The sequence below is a fragment of the Carettochelys insculpta genome, unplaced genomic scaffold, assembly GCF_033958435.1.
Source record: "Carettochelys insculpta isolate YL-2023 unplaced genomic scaffold, ASM3395843v1 scaffold_0035, whole genome shotgun sequence".
Taxonomy (NCBI): domain Eukaryota; kingdom Metazoa; phylum Chordata; order Testudines; family Carettochelyidae; genus Carettochelys; species Carettochelys insculpta.
The window spans coordinates 247957-269524 of NW_027439072.1; the positions used below are offsets into that span (position 1 = coordinate 247957).

A 21568-nucleotide genomic window follows, 5' to 3' on the forward strand; every position below is an offset into this window, starting at 1 on the left:
ATCTGCCAGGCCAGCTGGACATTAGGAGGTCTTTTAGGAGGCTTTTCTACAGAGCATCAGAAAGACTTGGCACCTGTAGTTTTACAGCCCCTTCTACCTGGAGTTTTGCTGAAACCTGGGTTTGAAGCAGGGGCCTTTAGATTTTTACTCTCCCACATGCCCTACGGAGCTACTTCAGCACCAGCTTCAACAATTCTGAGGCCATTCCTTATCAGTTGGAGATGATTTTGTCATGCGACTGCTGAGGGAACACACCAGCCAGGCTTTTGGCATCATCATCATCTTCATCACCATCATCATCATCATCAATCATGGGCTCAGTGACCATTGGTGTCCAATGACTCCATCACTATTTCCTTCCATCTTTCCCCGTCCAGTGCGGTGCGCCTTGGTTTCGGTAGATGAGCTCCACACCAATCTACTATATCATCTACCCATTTTCTCTGGGCTCTGCCTCTCCTATTTGAACTGACCGTTATGCCGAATATCAGGGTCTTGATTTTCAATTCATTGTTCCTTTGGGAAATAAGGCCGAATAGCTTGTGGAACCTTCTGGAGCAGGTTCTCTGTGGCTGTATCTGCCAATCAAATACCTCATTGTTGACCTTCTCTGTCCATCAAAGCTGCAGCCTGTGTTTGAGGAGGTGGAGAAGTGGGAGCCTGTGGAGGCTACAAAGACAGGGGAACTGTGTGAGCAGCAGGCCAGGAGAATGCTCATCACAGTCACCTCCTGGATGGGTGCGGGTGGGGGAGGTGGCACTTGGCTGGGCCAGAGAGAAGGCTGTGGCCAGGAGCAAGAGGCTGGTGGGTGGGGGGGTTACCCGGGGTGGGTCAGAGAAGAGGCAGTTCCCTTCATTCTGAGCCAGTGTTGGGTGAGATGTGGCACTCAGGTCTCTCTGTTACAGGGTTGTGATCTAAACAGAGGCAGGGGAAGAGGGAGCTTTGCTCCAGGCCTTACCCCAGGGTCGTGCCTCAGGGTTTTCCTTTCGACTGTGCAGAGGCAATGGGGTAAGGGGTTTAAGGGACAGGCCTGTCCCTGTGTGCCCCATCACTGGGAATGAGTGGAACAGCTCCCCCTCTCTGAACTCTCCAGCACAGCCCAGTGGTTCTGCAAAGCAGTTGAGAGGCTGCCAGAAATATTTGGCCAGGCACCACTGGCTGCTGCTTCCCTAACCTCCATTTCCCTGGCAGGCACGGGGCCAGGGGAGCCACAGTGCCTTGCTGGGACTTTTCTGCTAACTTATGTGGGTGTTGTCAATGACAAAGGGACATGAGGGGAGAGTATCTCTTCTTGTCCTGCCTTGCCCCACCCGCAGAGGTTGCCACGTCCCCAAGGCCTGTCACAGCTGCCTTTCTCCAAACTCCAGGTTGTGGTTGGATTCTTTCCAACACTCCTCTCCCATCATCCTTTTCCTTCCACACCAATGACTTGGCTCACCAAGGAAGGTCTCCTCTGTTCCACAGGCAGACACAGGAAAACTTTAAGAGAGACGTATGGCAAAGAACCCCTGGGAGTTGAACCCTAGATCTCCTGTTAACTTGCAGGTGTGTTAAAGCAGCTAAGACACAGTGTTTCTCTTAGAAAAGCTCTCTTTGGTGTCAGGGAAGTAGCTGTGTTAGTCTCCATCCTAGCAATCAGAAAACAGTCCTGGGTTCTTAACACCACTGCCACCCTGTCATAGCTCCTTCCCCATCTAACAAGATAAATGCAGAAGTGGGGGACAGCAGAAGTACCTCCAAAACCTTATCTACTAGGTTTTGGTGTAAACTTCCCCCCAAAAATCCTAAAAACCTTAGATTTTGGGGATAAAATTCGCTGCCACCACCCAAGTAATAATAAGGAAACCAGGGAGAGACTACTTGGGAAATCTTAGCCCCAAAAGTAAAACCAGGACACAAACATTAACCAATACCAGGTTAATAAAAAGAAAAAAGAAAGAACTTTTATTTTTATCACAATATTTGTGTTTCAAGCTCATGACTAGATGGAAGAGTCACAAAGTAAAACACATGGGGAGTCTCCACCATGGGCCCAGAACTTAGTTACAAGGGGAGGAAAAAGAATATTTCTAAAAAGTGCCCAGACATCAGATCCCACTTCCCAAACCAGAAAACAATAAAGCCTAATGGATCTATCTAATCTTTACCGTACTTACAGAAGATTGGAGGGCCTGTTCTTGGAGGGAGATACCCTCATGGATGGAAAGAAGAAGAAAGAACAGAGAACAGAGAAGTTGGAGGAGCCAAAATTCAATTCTTACCTACATTTCTGTAAGCCAACCCCACATGGGTCAGGTTAACGCTTTTACTCCCAGGCTGCTGGCTAACCCTCATGATCATAACAGGCACTTTAAAGACTAATGAAATAATTGATGAAGTGATGAGCTTTAGTGGGACTGACCACCACGGACTGCCCACAAAAACAGTTTCCAACTCCCCAGCACAGACATGAGGGGAGCTGGAGTTGCAGCCTGGAGGACACTGAGGATGGGAGGAGTTGTTGGGTGTTTTATGTGCCCTTTTTGCTCCAGAGCCTGAGAGTGTGTTTACACAAGGGGTGTCAGGGGCAGGACATGAGCCCTGAAGGGCAGGGGTGGTTGTGGCAGTGACATCACAAGGGCCTTTTGAAGAACCTTAGCTGATGGGTAAAAAGAGGCTGTGAAGCTGTGACCTCAGACAGTGCAGAACAATGGATGGACGGGACAGGCTGTAGGACAGGGGCCATCTCATAGACCCTCCCCAGGGCTTTGTCCCAGGGAGTCTCCTTCTTGAGAGCTCTGCCCTGGAGGCTGGAGGGAGAATTCAGGACAAGGAATGTGAGCACGAGGAGGAGCCTTTTTTTCTTGTTCTCCTTTCCCACCACGAACTGCGCTGGACGGCAGACGTCTGTGTGGGGAAGGTCAGAGTCTGATCCAGCTGGTGCTGGGCAAAGCGAAGGCAGGGAAAACACTCGGTTAAGGTTCTGCAGTCTCCAATGATACTAAATAGCAGAAGTGAATGAGGGTCCTCCTTCCAGCTCCCTTGGCCTAGTGCTGTTCAGTGCAACAGTCTGTGAGCCACTAATGTCCCTTGCTCTGGAGAGGAGCAAACAGGCCCAAACAGAACACACACCACACAAAACTCTCTTCAAAAGTGCAGTGTAGCCAGCAGGTGCCTCTGACCTTCAACTTGGGCTGCAAGAAACAGAGCCCTGAATGGTGGCCTGCACCCCTTCCCAACGGCTTTTTACACCTTTGGATGGGCTGACATTGCACACTGGGCACCTCTCACCCTCAGCTGGCAGCAGCACTCTGCCCTCATTGCTTCTCTGCAGCTGCTCTTTCTCCCACAGCTCCTTTTCTCCATCCTGGGCTTCCTGAGCATGTGCCCCACGGCACTTCCCCCAGCCAGAGACTGAGCTGTCCAGGCCCATTCCTGTGGAGATGAGATGAGAGTCATAGAATCCTAGAGCTTGGACAGACTTCTGGAGGTCATCCAGTCCAGCCCCCTGCCTAAAGCAGGACAAACCCCGACTAAATCATCCCAGGAAGGGCCTGTTCAAGAGAGGACTAGAAAACTTCTCGGTTTGAAGATTGCAACACCTGTCTAGGTAAAGCATTGCAGTATTTCACCATCGTGCTGGTGAAATAAAAGCAGCACGACCCAAACACTGGACTATTACTGTTGTCACTTGGATTTGAAACCAGGTTGCTCTCGCCACAATGCAGAGTACGAACATCTGTACAATCACAGCAAGCTAGAGAAGGCCAGGATTGTGCTTTTTTACTTTCTCAGGTTTCACCTGACAGTCCAGGACTCAGGATACGGCCCCAGGCATAGGCAGGGTTCTTGGGTTCCTGATGCACAAGGCAAGGTGAATACAGCTTTCCCAGCCTGGGCCTCAAACCCTGAAACCTCCAAATAAGGTCCTAACCCTGAGAGAGCTGGGCAGGTAACTGAAATAATTTAGAAATAACAGAGAGCTTTTTGCAAGGTGCTAAACCTCATTCTCCTCCAACGGTGCCAATTCCAAAACAGAGATTTTGGAATGGGGCTCCATAGTGTATTCCAAAACGACGCTGCTGTGCAGTGATAGCCCCAGCATGGCCTCCAGGGTCTCTATTCACAAACAGGCTCTGCTGTGCATGGACGTGTCATTTGGAAACATGTTTTGTTTATTCTGGGGCTTCCTTGCAGCGTGAAGGCGTTATTGTGAACTAGATTATTTTGGAGGAATAATTCTGGAATAAACTCTTCTGAAATAACTCTGCACCTCTCTGGTCAGTGCCTGTCAGCATCATGTAAAGCACGAGAATGTCCACTGTGGCTTGTGACAGCTGCACTGGGGAGGCTGGTGCCAGTGCTGGAAGCTCCCGAGGAGTGGGAGGGAATCTGGTTTGCTTGGCCTGTTCCCTCTGAGGCCACCTGTGCTCCTCCTCCCATTTCACCTCTTCCTATCCCAGCTCTGCCTCTTCCCCTGAGCTCTGCTGCCAGCTGCCTGCTGCTCTCTCCTCCCCTCCCCACAGGCCTCCCCCCGTTCCCCAAGGACTGCCAGCCAACCCCACCTCTGCAGAGACCCACCCTGTCACCTGTACCTCTCAGCCCCTCTCCTGAGCTCCCGTGGCCAAAGCTGCTCATCATGGACTTCCTCCAGGGCCTGCTCCTTGTGCTTCTGCACCCCACCCCCAAGGGCCCTTCCTCTGCCTTCCCCAGCCCTCAGCCCACCAGAGCAGCAGCTGGGGGACCTGAGTGAAGAAGCAGAACTCAGGCGGGAAGAGGAGCAGGGCAGGCAGGGACTGGCACCACTGGTGAGTTACCTGGGCCTGTGGTGCTGCAGTAGCAGGTGTCCAGGGAGGGAGCCTGTGAGGCCAGAAGGCCTTGGGCAGGGGGAGATGGGGAGCAGAGAAAGCCAATGGAGCTGCTGTAGGGGGCTGGTGCCCTTGGCAGAGGGCTCCTGCTGCTCCTTCCTGTGGGAGGTGTGTGTTGCAGAGTTGGGAATCTGGGGATCCTCACCTCCCCCAGGCCCACTCTGCAGCCCTTCCTTCTGCCTGGGGTGGTGACTCCCACTTGCTCCCTGCCAGCCTCTCAGCCTGGTTCCTTCAGCTCTTTGGGCCTCCTACCCAGAGCAGCCACAAGAAGGAAAGCAGAAAAGACCTGCCCATGGCCAGCATGGGGCTTGAACCCATGACCTTGGCATTATTAGCACCACGCTCTGACCAACTGAAATAGCCGGCCAGCTGCAAAAAGTCTCTCACAAGGGGCCTTTTTGGAAATGAGCAACAGGCAGCTGCAGGGCCACTGAACAGGGATTTTCTCCCCTCCCCCACCAGCCTGGCCTCCCCTTTCAGACTCTCTCACCCATCCCCCACTGCTCTGAGCCCAGCTGGGGGTTCCCTCAACCCCGGCTGCCCCTTGCCAGCTCTCCTGGGTCCTGCAGTGGGTCCCTCAGATCCTGTCTCTCCCACCCCTCCCCACTGCCCTGATCCCCTTGTCCCCTTAGACCCTGCCGACCCCCCAACTGCCCTTTTCCCCTCCTCCCTCAGCCACAAGCCCTGCCCGGGTTCCCCTTCACACCTGCCACCTCTCCCCCCTGGCAGCCAAACTCCTCCTCCCTCTGCACTGCACAGTCACCAGCTGAAACCTTGGGCCCTGCCCAGGGGCTGTGTCAGAACGTCTCCCACCTGCACAATTCATGTCCACTGCAGGGGGTTTGCTTCCCAGCAAGGTTAGGAAATGTTGGGGAGGAAGCAAAAGGAAGCTACAAGAGGCACGTCGGCCAGGTTTATTGCCGTATTGGAAACAGTAGTAGTTCCCTGTAGATTTCTTAGTCAAAGTCAGGGCATACTACAAATATGCACCCACAGTCAATGGACTCGGCTCGGTCAGTGGCGGGACTTTCCACTGCCCCCTCGGCCAGACCCAGACCACATCCCACGATTACATTCTTATACACAGGTAGAAACAGCTTACTCATCACTCCTGACGTATTGAGGTACAGCCCTTCTCATACTCAGGTGCCGCCTCTCACCTTGTACATGGTGGTTTGAACAAAACTCTATCCATCATATTACCCTTTTGCCCCTGTCATTGGGATGGGTCAGCCTGTTCTTTCTGATCTGTGGAATGTTCCAGGGTCAGGTGTTCTGGTACCATGTTCCTGTTTGAACACACCAAGTAGACAGGTTTCTTCAACATCAACCCTCTTCTTGCCAACTTCTGAGAGCACTGCATTCCTTTTGCTTACAGATGCACTTTGCTTTCTGTTAGCAGAGTTTTGACCATTATTTTGGTTCAGGCCTAAGGCTGGGCCTGTACTTACAACACATACTTCACCCCAGGTGGGATTTGAACCCACAATCCTTGGCTTAGAAGGCCAATGCCTTATCCATTAGGCCACTGAAGCAAAGGGAAGCAATGAGGGATAAAATTCTCTCTCAAAAATGTACATTTCTCACCAAGGAAGACAAAACATTTGCTCTTTCTTTGTCTTTGTTCTTTCTTTGTTCTGAATCTGAGAAATGCCCATGCACTAACTCTGCAGTAGCAACAAAGCAGTGACCCGCACCCAGCTAGATGTTCAGTTACCATCCCTGGCCATTCACCAGGAAGGGACACGTGGGCAACAGGTTCACAATGGCCATGAAAGGCAGCTGATCAATGGGCTTGACACCATGAGCTGTTTGGCTCTGACACACACCGAGGATCTTTCTGGCACCCAGATGAGCGTGTAAATAAAGGGACATTGACATGATCATTTCTCCTCTCCTCCTGTACCTACAATGAAGGCAGCAACAATGTTGGAAAGACAAAGAAACTTTTGATGTGGCCTAACTGGAAAAGCATCCCAGGAAGCACAAACTGCTAGAAGTTATGGGGAAGGGAAACCTTCCAATCTGGCTCAGCGTGAGCACATTTAGGAATTAGACTGGAATTTCTCTTTTCTTTCTCTTGTAACAGTTCTGGACTCCTGCACCAATACCACCTGGAAACACATGCAACTGATCTTTTTGTGGGGAATAAATGCTTTTTAATGTTTCATCGAAGCTGCTGCAGTTTTGATTGACGTTTGGGGAGTCTATGAAAGGAAACGTGCAGGAAACTGGGCCTGTTGACCTCATCAGGTCCCTTCCACTTCTAGTACTCTATGAAAGAGACTGGAGGATAGTCACCCCTTTGATTTACTGAGGAACTCATGAAGGAGCTCAGTCTCACAAGAGGGTCTACAGCTGTGTAATGTAAGCCTTTCATCTGAATGAAACAGCAGCAACCAGGGCCTGTTTCAAAATCTAGTGGTCCCTTTTTCATTTATCTCACATAGAACTGGCTCAAGCCCCCACCCAGAAGCCTGGGAAATTCGCACAGCCCTGGGTGCCTCGCAGGGGCAATGCTTCCCCACTCACAAGCACAGAGTCTGAGTGGAGAAAATGAGCTTTTCATGAAAGAGGCAGAAAAGTCATATGGCATAAGCTTGGGAAAATACCACACCCAGAGTTCACAACCAAGCCTCAAGTCAGTGTCCCCGCTCAAGCAGATGGAGCAGTGCCCTTTGCCTCTCAGGCTTAGCCGTCCTATACTGGAAAGAGCCAATCCACACACCCAAACGTTCTCCCTAACCCCTTCAAAAGCCCCACTTACAAGTCTTCCCAGTCTGTGCAGGCCCTGACACATCACTTCAGACTTGTCTACACTCACCCCTTCATAAAACTTGGGCATATGAGCAGACAGGAATAAGGGGACTTCGAAGTAGCCGGGGTCCTTTGGAAAAGGATCCCTGTCTGGATGAGTCGCGCAGCCGCGAGCCGCGTCATTGTCGAAGTGCCACAGAAGCCCGCATGCTAATGAGGTGCTGAATATGTAGTTCAAAACAAGACAGGCAGAGCAGCAGCTGCTCAGAAGACACCCAGCACTGCAGGTCAGGCGGTCACTCATCAGCACCGCAGTGAAGGGGTATTAGGAATGGTAATAGAGTGAAGGGAATAAAGGGCAGAGACCCTCCCAGCAAAGCAGAGTGAAGCCTCCTGCTAGGTTTCACCTCAGACCCTGCCTATCCCCTCCCTCTTCAGCTGTGAGCAGGGCACACGGCCCATGTTCCCTGGCAGGGGGTAACACCATCTCCACATTCTGCAACTTGCTTCTGACGGAGGGACCCCAGTCTGCTGCCTGCTCCTGAGCTCAGCTGCTCCCAGCTCACCCAGAGCACATGGCCTTGGAGCAGCAGCTGCCCTGTCTGCTCTCCTACCCACAGACACAGAGCCCACAGGAGTCACCCCAACTCCAGAACCTTCTGCCTGCTAAACCTGCCCACCGAAAGTGATGCAGACACAACTCCCCCCCGTCCCCTCCAGGGGTGTCTCCCTGTCAGGTGCATGGGTCACATGTGCATCACCACGTTCTCTCACCAGAGGCAGCCCAGCCTTGTGGGAGGGCTCTATGGGCATCACTGCCTGCATCACAATGCCACTGCCTGGTGCTGCTGGGGTCTGGCAGCCTGGCTTTGCAGTGCCTGGTGTCCTCTGAACAGCTGCTGCTGGCTGGGTCACCTCCCTGGACCCAGAGTTTTGCTGAGCTACATGGGCAGTCTCACCAGATCACACCAGCATGAGCCCTCTAGGGATCTCTGGGCACACCACCTAGTTCTTCGGCACCAACCAATTGCCCCAACCCCTCCATCCAGCTCAGCCAAAGACCTAGATCCAGCAGGCATCATGAGTCACCTCGCTTTCTCTCTCGCATTGGATCAGAGAGGGAAGCAGCACAGCGCCCCAACTAAATCATCCCAGCCAGGGTCTGTTCAAGCCAGGACTGGAAAACCTCTAGGGATGAAGATTGCAACACCTGTCTAGGTAAAGCATTGCAGTATTTCATCATCCTCCTGGTGAAATAAAAGCAGCACTACTCAAATACTGGACTATTACTGCTGTGACCTGCATTTGAAACCAGGTTGCTGCAGCCACAATGCAGAGTACAAACCCCTGTTCGATCACAGCAGGCTACAGAAGGCCAGGATGGTGCTTTCTTTAACGTTCTCAGGTTTCACCTGACAGTCTGGGACCCAGCATGTGGCCCCAGGCATGGGCAGGTTTCTTGGGTTCCTGATGCACAAGGCAAGGTGAATGCAGCTTTCCCAGCCTGGGACTCAAACCCTGAAACCTCCAAATAAGGTCCTAACCCTGATAGAGCCGGGCAGGTCACTGAAATAATATAGAAATAACAGACAGCTTTTTGCAAGGCAGTAAACCTCATTCTCCTCCAACAGTGCCAATTCCAAAACAGAGATTTTGGAATTGGGCTGTATAGGCAGGTAATTGGGGCTATTAAAAATAAGTTATTCAAGAATAGCGTATTCCAAAACTACTCTGCTGTGCAGTGATATCCCCAGCATGGCCTCCAGGGTCTCTATTCACAGACAGGCTCTGTTTGTGCATGGAGGAGCCATTTTGAAATATGTTTTCTTTATTCTGGGGCTGCCTTGTTGCGTGAAGGCGTTATTGTGAACTAGATTATTTTGGAGGAATAATTCTGGAATAAACTCTTCTGAAATAACTCTGCACCTCTCTGGTCAGGGCCTGTCAGCATCACGTAAAGCACCAGAATGTCCACTCTGGCCTGTGACAGCTGCACGGGGGAGGCTGGTGCCAGTGCTGGAAGCTCCCGAGGAGCGGGAGGGGATCAGGTTTGCTTGGCCTGTTCCCTCTGAGGCCACCTGTGCTCCTCCTCCCATTTCACCTCTTCCTATCCCAGCTCTGCCTCTTCCCCTGAGCTCTGCTGCCAGCTGCCTGCTGCTCTCTCCTCCCCTCCCCACAGGCCTCTCCCCATTCCCCAAGGACTCCCAGCCAACCCCACCTCTGCAGAGACCCCCCCACCCATCCTGTCACCTCTACCTCTCGGCCCCTCTCCTGAGCTCCCGTGGCCAAAGCTGCTCATCATGGACTTCCTCCAGGGCCTGCTCCTTGTGCTTCTGCACCCCACCCCCAAGGGCCCTTCCTGTGCCTTCCCCAGCCCTCTGCCCACCAGAGCAGCAGCTGGGGGACCTGAGTGAAGAAGCAGAACTCAGGCAGGAAGAGGAGCAGGGCAGGCAGGGACTGGCACCACTGGTGCGTTACCTGGGCCTGTGGTGCTGCAGTAGCAGGTGTCCAGGGAGGGAGCCAGAAGTCCTTTGTGGGGAGATGGGGAGCAGAGAAAGCCAATGGAGCTGCTGTAGGGGGCTGGTGCCCTTGGCAGAGGGCTCCTGCTGCCCCTTCCTGTGGGAGGTGTGTGTTGCAGAGCTGGGAATCTGGGGAACCTCACCTCCCCCAGGCCCACTCTGCAGCCCTTCCCTCTGCCTGGGGTGGTGACTCCCACTTGCTCCCTGCCAGCCTCTCAGCCTGGTTCCTTCAGCTCTTTTGGCCTCCTGCCCAGAGCAGCCACAAGAAGGAAAGCAGAAAAGACCTGCCCATGGCCAGCATGGGGCTTGAACCCATGACCTTGGCGTTATTAGCACCACGCTCTGACCAACTGAGCTAGCCGGCCAGCTGCTGAAGGCTTCACACGGGGCCTTTTTGGAAAGGAGCAACAGGCAGCTGCAGGGCCACTGAACAGAGATTTCCTCCCCTCCCCCACCAGCCTGGCCTCCCCTTTCAGACTCTCTCACCCATCCCCCACTGCTCTGAGCCCAGCTGGGGGTTCCCTCAGCCCCGGCTGCCCCTTGCCAGCTGTCCTGGGCCCTGCAGTGGGTCCCCTCAGATCCTGTCTCTCCCACCCCTCCCCACTGCCCTGATCCCCTTGTCCCCTCAGACCCTGCCGACCCCCCGCCCACTGCCCTTTTCCCCTCCTCCCTCACCCACAAGCCCTGCCCGGGTTCCCCTTCACACCTGCCACCCGTCCCCCCGGCACCCGAATTCCTCCTCCCTCTGCACTGTTTGTCACCCACTGAGGTCTTGGGCCCTGCCACAGGCTGTGTCAGAACAGAGACAGCCCGTGGGTGCGGCCACTGCCTGGGGGGATCCTGCGTCTCTGTCTTCACGTGCCGCTGCTTCTTCCAGAAGTGGCGTAATAATGAGCTGTCCAGGAGGTGCGAATGGGGCATGGATGGAAATGTTCTGTTCCTCATTAGCACATGGGCACATTATTGGGAGCCCAGAAGAAGCTCTTCCAGACTCCAAAACACACGTTCAGACGTGCGGCCCATGGGGATCTTACAGAAGGAAACGCTCCCTCCAGAAGCCCCTGCTGTATTTGATCATCTCTCCCATGAGCTTATCATTTCCAGGGCTTTTGTTTTTCTTTTGTCGTCTTGAGTTGAACTCCCTGATGCTCCCCCCAAAGAGTGTGTTTGTTTCTCTCCCTGACCTCGCGTTGCCTATATTTTTCTTACACACAGTGTGGTTTGTGATCTGTCCTGAGTGTGCAGTTGGTTTCTTGGTCCAAAGCTGTGAGGAGAGCTTGGAAATGACCTTGGAAAGGTGAAGTTAAGTGTAGGATTTATTAGAGCACTGGGGGTTTATTGAAACCTGATTCTGTGGAAAGCCCAGTGCTTCATTTTTCAGGTAGGGCTTGTTGGTCAAGGGGTATGATTCTCCCTTTGGGTGGGAGCGATCCTGGGTTCAAATCCCAAACAAGCCCTTGTTCTACTGTTGTCTAATACCTGATCCAGACAGATCATGGGCTCCTATCCTCTGACATGATTTTCCTCTGTTCATTTGCTAAGAGTAATGGAAAAGCCACTTGCTAATGGATGGCTCAGCTCAAGCTTCAGCTCTGTCAAGATATGGTCCTGTCAGTGATTCCACCTCTCCTGTTCACTGTGGCAGCCCCTCTTGCTGGGAGAAGCTGCAACTGTCCAGCTTCTAACTCCCCCTTTTGTCTGGATGACTTGGCTGTTCTCCCTTCTGAGCTACAGTCCTTCATTTCTCTGGCACTCCCAGTCACCCAGACAATCCTCTCATTCCCTGCCACAAGCCTGGCCTGTGCCCTCAGTGGAGTTGGTGGAACCCAGGTGCTCCCTCCCTCTGGTTGCAGCCCAGCAGGGACCCTACACTGAGCACTTCTGGGCTTTTTCCTCCCACCTCTCCCTGCTCCTTCCCTGGACTGCTTCCTAGAACTCCCACTTCACTTCTCTGAACTGGCTATGAACCCTCAGCCATTCCAGTGTAAGGAACGTGCCAGCAGGCACTCAATGCTGCTGAAGGCTGGGAGGAATGTGTCTCCCACAGATCATTTCCATCAGTGCAAAGGGGTGCATGTGTGACACCTTGCAAACAAAACCTGATCAGTAGCAAGGAAGCAATGAGAATTGTCTATTTTAAACACATTGTTGTAAAATCAAAATTTATGCTCACACTCAGCATAAGAATTGTAAAATCTCACGAATGCTCCAAGCTGTAGTGCGGGACAGGGCAGTCATCGTAACTGCACAAGACATGGATTGCACAGGGCTCCCCTGCTTTAAAACATTGTGAAAGAAAAGGTACAGAAGTATGGATTGAGCTAGTTATCTGAATGCTTGTGTAATATTGTTCTGAACTTGGTTTTATTACTTCTCCATACCTGATAAAGTTAATAGTGAGAGCCAGTGTTTTAGTGGTAGTTATGGTCCCCAAGAGCTGCTATCATAGGTTTTTGTCGCAGGGGAACACCCCAGCAAATAGATTGACAAGCAGTTGGTTATTAGCACCAGCAGTGGATGGGTGGGGCAGCTGAGAGGGAACAAACTGAATGCTGGACCAACGCATAGGTGGCCTTGGCTCAGGTTCAATGAGGGAATGCATCAGTGTGATGTGTGGAGTCTGCATAAAATACAGACTTGATGGGTCACTTTTCATCCTTTGTCATCTGAATGCTAAAACCAAAATGCTTGGGAGGCGCGTCATGGAAGCCCTTTTTGCTGACGACTGTGCACTTTTGGCACACAAGGAATCTGATCTCCAGCTCATCGTCAACAAGGTTCCTGATGCCGCTTGCCTCTTTGGTTTACCATGAACCTAGGAAAGACTGAGGTCCTGTTTCAACCTGCTCCAGGATCTGTGGCTTTTCCCTGCTTCAAACTTTTTTAAAGGGAGAGAGTTAAAAACAGTAGAGGAGTTCAATTACCTTGGCAGTGTGATTGCCAGTGATGGCTCCCCTGTCAAAGAAATGAAAGCTGAGCACTAGGATGTCTTTTAGGAGACTTTCCTACAGAGCATCAGGCAGAAGCAGTACCTCTAGTTTTACAGCCCGTCCACTTGGAGTTTTGCTAAAACCTGAGTTTGAACCAGGGACCTTTGGATTTTCTATCTAACTTTCTCCCTACCAAGCTACTTCAGCATCTGCCCAAGCCCTTCTGAGGACATCCTTTCTCACTTGGAGATGATTCTGTCAGCCATCCCAAGCAAGAAATAAGTGATGGCAAGTGGCCATGCCTGCTCCCCTCAGCTTGACTCACTTCATTGTCCTTTCCTACTTTATTTCTCACATTGACCCAGTGGTCACAGGGGACTGCAGCACATTGATGGTGGGGAAGCAGATGGGCTGTGACATGACAACCGACAGGAAAAAGGATCCGACTGCCTCCTTCTAACAGGATCCTGGTGTGACCTGCAGGTGGCCAAGCTTTTGGGGAGGGGAAGGAGATAGGCAGGGCTACTCTTGTGTGAAAGGGCTAAGAGGTACAAAGATGAAGCGGGTGTTTGCCCACAAAAGTTTATGCCCCACAATATCTCTCAGTCTGTCAGCTGCTTCAGGACTTCTGGTTGTTTTACTGAAACAAAGCACCCCCGAGATGATCCTTTGAAGAAGTGACCTGTAGGAATGAAGGACCCAATTCTGCGACTGCCTGAGGGAAGTTGGGAGAGGTTGATTTCCCAGAGGAAGGTGAAATCTCAAACAACAAGCTGGTTTGATCTTCTAAAAGTGAAGGTCTCTGCCAGACTCTCAGCCTGTTTCCTTCACCTCTTTTGGCCTCCCTGACTTTTGCAGTCAGGTAACTAAAAGCAGGGAATCACCTGGAAATTGGCTTCACCCCATGACTTTAACACTGTGAGCACCATGTTCAAAGCAGCTGAGGTAGCTGAGTGACTCACAAGGAGGAGTTTTGTAAAGGAGCAAGAGGCAGCTGCAGGGATATTGTTGCCTCTGGAATGAGATTGCTGCTGCTCCCCACTGCTCTGAATCCCATCCAGGCATCCCGTCAGAGTGTCCCCCGCCATCTGAACACCCAAATGGCATCTCCTCAGACTCTGTCACCCATTACCCACTGCTCTGAGCCACTGCCCAGAGACCCCTCAGACCTGGATGCCCCCATCATGCTGTCCTGCTGGATACCACTCAGACCCTCCCACATCTCAACCACCCACACGACCCTGGGCCAGACCTCAGTATCCCCTCAGATCCTGCCACCTGTCTTCCACTGCCCTGGGCCCTGGCTGGGTGCCCCTCAGATGCTGCCGCTCCTCCTCACTGCCTTGATCCCTGAGCAGGTATCACCACAGACTGTTAGACACGCGGCTCAGCAGTGGGACCCCCCCACCCAACTTTGCCCACGCGCTGGGAGCCAAGTTTGCTGTTGCAAGTCTGTGTTTCTATGATGGTAACCCTGGGCCCTGTGATTATTTCCAGTTTATCTGGTCTTGCAAAAGCATTGGCGTCCTGGCTGAGTAGATAAAACTGTGGGGCAGACACCCTATTGGATTTCTTTTCTCAAGTTCAAATCTCGCTTGCAGAGAGGCCAAAGCTTTGGAAAAACCCCTAACCAGGACAATTCACTTCACTAGTGTTTCCTACAATCTGTGCACTTTGGCGTCCATCCAGGAGAAATTCAAATGCCTCCGAGCTGATTAGCAGAGCATGCACAGCCAATAGCCTGTGTTTTCATTGGTGGTGCCGATCCGCACATGTCCCGAATGTGTAGCTGCTTTCTTGCTTCAAAGCTGTGAGGAGAGCTTGGAAATGAGCTTGGAAAGGTGAAGTTAGGTGGAGTGTTTATCAGAGCACTGGGGGTTTATTGAAACCTGATTGTGTGGAAAGTCCAGTGCTGCTTCTACAAGAAGGGCTTGTTGGTCTAGGGGTATGATTCTCCCTTAGGGTGGGAGAGGTCCTGGGTTCAAATCCCAGACAAGCCCTCTTTCTGCCATTGTCTTACAGCTGATCCAGAAAGTTCAGGGACTCCTGTCCTCTTATGTGATTAACCTCTCTTCGTTTGCTCAGTGTAATAGAACAGGCACTTGCTACTGGATGGCTCAGCTCAAGCATCAGCTCTGTCAAGATAAGGTCCTGCCAGTGATTCCACCTCTCCTGTTCACTGTGGCAGCCCCTCTTGCTGAGAGAAGCTGCAACTGTCCCGCTTCTGACTCTCCCTTTTGTCTGGATGACTTGGCTGTTCTCCCTTCTGAGCTACAGTCCTTCATTTCTCTGTTACTCCCAGTCACCCAGACAATCTTCTCATTCCCTGCCACAAGCCTCATCTTTGCCCTCAGTGGAGTTGGTGGAACCCAGGTGCTCCCTTCCTCTGGTTGCAGCCCAGCAGGGACCCTACACTGAGCACTTCTGGGCTTTTTCCTCCCACCTCTCCCTGCTCCTTCCCTGCACTGCTTCCTAGAACTCCCACTTCACTGCTCTGTACTGGCTATGAACCCTCAGCCGTACCAGTGTAAGGAATGTGCCAGCAGGAACTCAATGCTGCTGAAGGCTGGGAGGAATGTGTCTCCCAGAGATCATTTGCATGAGAGTGCAAAGGGGTGCATATGTGATACCTTGCAAACAAAGCCTGATGGGTAGCAAGGAAGGAATGAGCATTGTCTATTTTAAACACATTGTTGTAAAATCACAATTTATGCTCACACTCAGCATAAGAATTGTAAAATCTCACCAATGCTAAAAGTCATTGTGGGGGAGAAGGGCCGTCATCCTAAATGCACAAGACATGAATTGCCCAGGGCTCCCCTACTTTAAAGCATTGTAGAACAAAAGGTAGAGAAGGAGGGTTGGAGCTAGTTATCTGAATGTTTTTGTCATATTGTTCTCAACGTGTTTTTTTTTTACTTTTCTCCAGCTAATAAAGTGAATCGTGAAAACTAGTGTTTTAGTGGTAGCTAAGATCACCAAGAGCTGCTATCATAGGTCTTTGTCTCAGGAGAACACCCCAGCAAATACATAGAGAAGCAGTAGGTTATTAGCACCAGCAGTGGATAGGTGGGGCAGCGGAGAGGGAACAGACTGAATGCTGGAGCAGCGCAAAGGTGGCCTTGGCTCAGGTTCGGTGAGGGAATGCATCAGTGTGATGTGTGGAGTCTGCTTAAAATACAGACTTGATGGGTCACTTTTCAACCTTTGTCATCTGAATGCTAAAACCAAGATGCTTGAGAGGCGTGTCATGGAAGCCCTTTTGGCTGGCGACTGTGCACTTCTGGCACACAAGGAATCTGATCTCCAGCTCATCATCAACAAGTTTGCTGATGCCGCTTGCCTCTTTGGTTTGTCCATCAGTCTAGGAAAGACTGAGGTCCTGTTTCAACCTGCTCAAGAAACTGTGGGTCTTCCCTGCTTCAAACTTTATTTAAGGAAGAGAGTTAAAAACAGTCGAGGAGGTCAAGTACCTTGGCAGTGTGATAGCCAATGATGGCTCCCTCGTCAAACACATGAAAGCCAGAATACCTGGGCATTAGGATGTCTTTGAGGAGGCTTTTCTACAGAGCTTAAGAAAGACTCAGTACCTGTAGTTTTACAGCCCTTCCACTTGGAGTTTTGATGAAGTCTGGGATTGAGCCAGGGACCTTTACATCTTCAGTCTAATGCTGTCTTTACTGAGCTACTTCAACAGCTACTTGAGTGCTTCTGAGGACACCCGTTCTCAGCTGGGGATGGTTTTGTCAGCCATCCCAAGCAAGAAATAAGTTATGGCAAGTGGCCATGCCTGCTTCCCTCAGCTTGACTCACTTCATTGTCCTTTCTGACTTTTCCACATTGTCCCAGTGGTCACAGGGGACTGCAGCACATTGATGGTGGGGAAGCAGCTGGGATGTGACATGACACCCTAGAGGCAAAAGGATCCGACTGCCTCCTTCTCACAGGATCCTGGTGTGACCTGCTGTTGGCCAAGCTTTTGGGGAGGGGAAGGAGATAGGCAGGGCTACTCTTGTGTGAAAGGGCAAAGAAGTACAAAGATGAAGCGTGTGTTTGCCCACGAAAGTTTATGCCCCACAATATCTCTCAGTCTGTCAGCTGCTTCAGAACTTCTTGTTGTTTTACTGAAACAAAGCACCGCCGAGATGATCCTTTGAAGAAGTGACCTGTAGGAAGGAAGGACCCTATTCTGCCACTGCCTGAGGGACGTTGGGGGAGGATGAGATTTCACCTTCCCTCTGGGAAATCAAACAATCAGCTGGTTTGATCTTCTGAAACTGGAGGTCACTGCCCAATTCTCATCCTGTTTCCTTCACCTCTTTTGGCCTCCCTGACTTTTGCAGTCAGGTAACTAAAAGCAGGGAATCACCTAAAAATTGGATTCACCCCATCACTTTAGCACTGTGAACACCATGTTCAAAGCAGCTGAGCTCGCTAGCTGCCTCACAAGGAGGAGTTTTGTAAAGGAGCAAGTGGCAGCTGCAGGGATATTTTGGTCTCTGGAATGAGATTGCTGCCGCTCCCCAGTGCTCTGAATCCCATCCAGGCATCCCGTCAGAGTGTCCCCCACCATCTGAACACCAAACTGGCATCTCCTCAGACTCTGTCACCCATTACCCACTGCTCTGAGCCACTGCCCGGAGACCCCTCAGACCTGGATGCCCCCATCATGCTGTCCTGCTGGATACCCCTCAGACCCTCCCACATCTCAACCACCCACACTACCCTGGGCCAGACCTCAGTATCCCCTCAGATCCTGCCACCTGTCTTCCACTGCCCTGGGCCCTGGCTGGGTGCCCCTCAGATGCTGCCTCTCCGCCTCACTGCCTTCATCCTTGAGCAGGTATCACCACAGACTGTTAGACACACAGCTCAGCAGTGGGACCCCCCCCAACTCCGCCCATGCGCTGGGAGCCAAGTTTGCTGTTGCAAGTCTGTGTTTCCATGATGGTAACCCTGGGCCCTGTGATTATTTCCAGTTTATCTGGTCTTGCAAAAGCATTGGCGTCCTGGCTGAGTAGATAAAACTGTGGGTAACACATCCTATTGGATTTCTTTTCTCAAGTTCCAGGGAGTCTCCTTCTTGAGAGCTCTGCCCTGGAGGCTGGAGAGAGAATTCAGGATGAGGAACGTGAGCACGAGGAGGAGCCTTTTTGGCGCCTTCTCCTTTTCCACCACTAACTGCGCTGGACGGCAGACGTCTGTGTGGGGAAGGTCAGAGTCTGATCCAGCTGGTGCTGGGCAAAGGGAAGGCAGGGAAAACACTCGGTTAAGGTTCTGCGGTCCCCAAAGATACTAAATAGCGGAAGTGAATGAGGGTCCTCCTTCCAGCTCCCTTGGCCTAGTGCTGTTCAGTGCAACAGTCTGTGAGCCACTAATGTCCCTTCCTCTGGAGAGGAGCAAACAGGCTCAAACAGAACACACACCACACAAAACTCTCTTCAAAAGTGCAGTGTAGCTGTGTATGAAAAAGAAACGTGTTCTACTGACTGCACTGGCTGCACGCTGAGGTAAATTGTGTCAGACTTAATTTGTTGGACCTACATTGCTCTAGGTGCATGAATTGTTAGGAGAGCTAACAGCACCAATGAGTGGCAAGACCAACGTTTTCAAATACAGCGTCTGCACACAGGAAGCCTATTTCAAATACAGCCATTAGATGCACTACAGTGGGTTGCTTTGTGTAGATGCTGGGATAGTTATCTTGAAATAAATTTGCTGTGCAGAACCCCCTTTTGAACCCAGGGCTGTGAAAGGTTCAGCAGCAGCTCCTCAGAAGACACCCAGCACTGCAGGTCAGGTTGTCACTCATCAGCACCCCAGTGAAGGGGCATTAGGAAGGGTAATAGAGTGAAGGGAATAAAGGGCAGAGACCCTGCCAGCAAGGCAGAGTGAAGCCTCCTGAGAAAGACTCTGGTATGGTCTCCAGAAGCCACTCAACTTCCTTCATGTCTCTGGACATTGCTGCCTATAGCAGTCCAGCGAAGGGTAACAGAGCAACACCCTGCACTTGTCTTCTGGCTAGCAAGGGCTCACACCCTTGGTGTTGTGAGAACCATGCGCCACCCACCTTAACTATCCAAGCTACAGAGAAACAGCTCAGAACAGGCAGCTGCTGTATGGCTCCTGGAGTGAGGTGGCTCTCCCTCCCTCCCTCCCTCTTCAGCATCCCACCCAGGCATCCCCTCAGCCCCTCCCCCACCACCCTGAACCCCAACCTGGCATCTCCCACTCAGACTGCGTCTCCCATTCCCCACTGCCCTGAACCCTGGCTAGGAATTCCCTCAGACCCTGCTGCCCCGCTCTGTCTGAGCTAGTCCCCTGCCGGTGTCCCCTCAGACCCTGCTTATTCCCTCCCTCCGCTGCCCTGAGCACGACATTAACACGGCCCATGTTCCCTGGCAGAGGGGTAACACCATCACCACCTGCTGCAATGTGCTTCCTTTGGAGGGACCCCAGTCTGCTGCCTGCTCCTGAGCTCAGCTGCTCCCAGCTCACCCAGAGCACATGGCCTTGGAGCAGCAGCTGCCCTGGCTGCTCTCCTACCACAGACACAGAGCCCACAGGAGTCACCCCAACTCCAGAACCTTCTGCCTGCTAAACCTGCCCACCAAAAGTGATGCAGACACAACTCACCCCGTCCCCTCCAGGGGTGTCTCCCTGTTAGGTGCATGGGTCACACGTGCATCACCACGTTCTCTCACTTGTTTCTTTGCTGGTGCCTGGCAGCCTGGCTTTGCAGTGCCTGGTGCCCTCTGAACAGCTGCTGCTGGCTGGGTCACCTCCCTGGAGCCATAGTTCTGCTCAGCTACAAGGACAGTGTCACCAGATCACACCAGCCTGAGGCCTCTCAGGATCTCTGGGCACACTGCCAAGTTCCAGAGCACCAGCTGATTGCCCCAACCCCTCCAGCCAGCTCAGCCAAAGACCTGGATCCAGCAGGCATGAGTCACCCCGCTGTCTCTCACTCATGGGATGAGAGAGGGAAGCAGCACAGACTGCTTGCCAAGGCAGCGCCAGCAGGTGCCTCTGACCTTGAACTTGGGCTGCAAGAAACAGAGTCCTGAATGGTGGCCTGCACCCCTCCCCAGTTGCTTCTTACACCTTTGAACAGGCTGGCATTGCACGCTGGGCACCTCTCACCCTCAGCTGGCAGCAGCACTCTGCCCTCATTGCTTCTCTGCAGCTGCTCTTTCTCCCACAGCTCCTTTTCTCCATCCTGGGCTTCCTGAGCATGTGGCCCCACGGCACTTCCCCAAGTCAGAGACTGAGCTGTCCAGGCTCCTTCCTGTGGAGATGAGATGAGAATCATGGAATCCTAGGGCTTGGAGGGACTTCAGGAGGTCAATCCAGTCCAGCTCCCTGCCTAAAGCAGGACCAACCCCAACTAAATCATCCCAGCCAGGGCCTGTACAAGCCAGGACAAGAAAACTTCTTGGGATGAAGATTGCACCACCTGTCTAGGTAAAGCATTGCAGTATTTCACCATCCTCCTGGTGAAATAAAAGCAGCACTACCCAAACACTGGACTATTACTGCTGTCTCTTGGATCTGAAACCAGGTTGCTATAGCCACAATGCAGAGTACAAACCCTTGTACGATCACAGCAAGCTAGAGAAGGCCGGTATTGTGTTTTTTTACTTTCTCGGGTTTCACCTGGTAGTCTGGGACCCAGCACATGGCCCCAGGCATGAGCAGGGTTCTTGGCTTCCTGATGCACAAGGGAAGGTGAATGCAGCTTTCCCAGCCTGGGACTCAAACCCTAAAACCTCCAAATAAGGTTCTAACTCTGAGAGAGCTGGGCAGGTAACTGACATAATTTAGAAATAGCAGACAGCTTTTTGCAAGACTGTAAACCTCATTCTCCTAGGAAGAGTGCCAATTCCAAAACAGAGATTTTGGAATAGGGACTGTAGAGTCAGGAAAATGGGGCTATTAAAAACTAAGTTATTCAAGAATATTGGATTCCAAAACAACGTTGCTGTGCAGTTACATCCCCGGCATGCCTCCAGGGCCTGCTCCTTGTACGTCTGCACCCCACCCCCAAGGGCCCTTCCTGTGCCTTCCCCAGCCCTCTGCCCACCAGAGCAGCAGCTGCGGGACCTGAGTGAAGAAGCAGAACTCAGGCAGGAAGAGGAGTAGGGCAGGCAGGGACTTGCACCACTGGTGAGTTACCTGGGCCTGTGGTGCTGCAATAGCAGTTGTCCAGGGAGAAAGCCTGTGAAGCCAGAAGGCCTTTGAGGGGAGATGCAGAGCAGAGAAAGCCACTGGAGCTGCTGTAGGGGCTGGTGCCCTTGGCAGAGGGCTCCTGCTGCTCCTTCCTGTGTGAGGTGTGTGTTGCAGAGTTGGGAATCTGGGGATCCTCACCTCCCCCAGGCCCACTCTGCAGCCCTTCCCTTAGCCTGGGGTGGTGACTCTGACTTGCTCCCTGCCAGCCTCTCAGCCCGGTTCCTTCAGCTCTTTTGGCCTCCTGCCCAAAGCAGCCACAAGAAGGAAAACAGAAAAGACCTGCCCC

The 21568-nt window shown here is 52.2% G+C and overlaps 4 non-coding genes across 4 annotated transcripts; 1 reads left to right on the forward strand and 3 right to left on the reverse strand.

Moving 5' to 3' along the window:
* Positions 1 to 5140: 5140 nt before the first annotated feature.
* On the reverse strand, positions 5141 to 5214 carry TRNAI-AAU (transfer RNA isoleucine (anticodon AAU)). The gene has a single exon. It is a non-coding gene; the product is annotated as a tRNA-Ile (tRNA).
* A 1095-nt stretch (positions 5215 to 6309) lies between these two features.
* TRNAR-UCU (transfer RNA arginine (anticodon UCU)) lies at positions 6310 to 6382 on the reverse strand. The gene has a single exon. It is a non-coding gene; the product is annotated as a tRNA-Arg (tRNA).
* Positions 6383 to 10414: 4032 nt separating this feature from the next.
* TRNAI-AAU (transfer RNA isoleucine (anticodon AAU)) lies at positions 10415 to 10488 on the reverse strand. Its single transcript has one exon. It is a non-coding gene; the product is annotated as a tRNA-Ile (tRNA).
* A 4493-nt stretch (positions 10489 to 14981) lies between these two features.
* Positions 14982 to 15053, forward strand: TRNAP-AGG (transfer RNA proline (anticodon AGG)). Its single transcript has one exon. It is a non-coding gene; the product is annotated as a tRNA-Pro (tRNA).
* The last annotated feature ends 6515 nt before the right edge of the window (positions 15054 to 21568 follow it).